This window comes from Cicer arietinum, unplaced genomic scaffold, assembly GCF_000331145.2.
Source record: "Cicer arietinum cultivar CDC Frontier isolate Library 1 unplaced genomic scaffold, Cicar.CDCFrontier_v2.0 Ca_scaffold_988_v2.0, whole genome shotgun sequence".
In the NCBI taxonomy this organism is placed as follows: Eukaryota; Viridiplantae; Streptophyta; class Magnoliopsida; order Fabales; family Fabaceae; genus Cicer; species Cicer arietinum.
Window position 1 is genome coordinate 10,697 of NW_027334637.1, and position 514 is coordinate 11,210.

Sequence of the window (514 nt, forward strand, 5' to 3'; positions counted from 1 at the left end):
ATTTGACTCATTGTACTTTGATTGTTAATTTATTTTTCAACATATAATGGTATTTGTATTTATTTGACGAAATAAAATGTAAAATACAAACCCAAAAATAAGATGTAAAAAAAATTTATTATGATTTACTATTTAATATTTTTTATTTTAAAAAAATGTCAATGTTGAATTATATTGTAGCCTAGTGTAAATTTATTTGTTTTATTATTATGATGTTTTAATTGCGAGAATGAGAAATTATTGTAAAAAAAAAATAAGTTGTTGTGGCATCCGGAGTCTATTTTAAATATATATAGTAGATGATAGATTTTAAAAATTGGAAGTAACTTTTTTAATAATTTTTCATATATTCGTATTTTATGATTATTTTTAATAAATTTATGTATTTTCTGTCAAAAAGAATATATATTTTTATTTTATAAAGTGTTACTAAAAAATGGATTGACAATTAATAGTAATTAAATTTTTAACGTATAAAATCATTACTCACAATAAGTGAAATGATATAATTGTT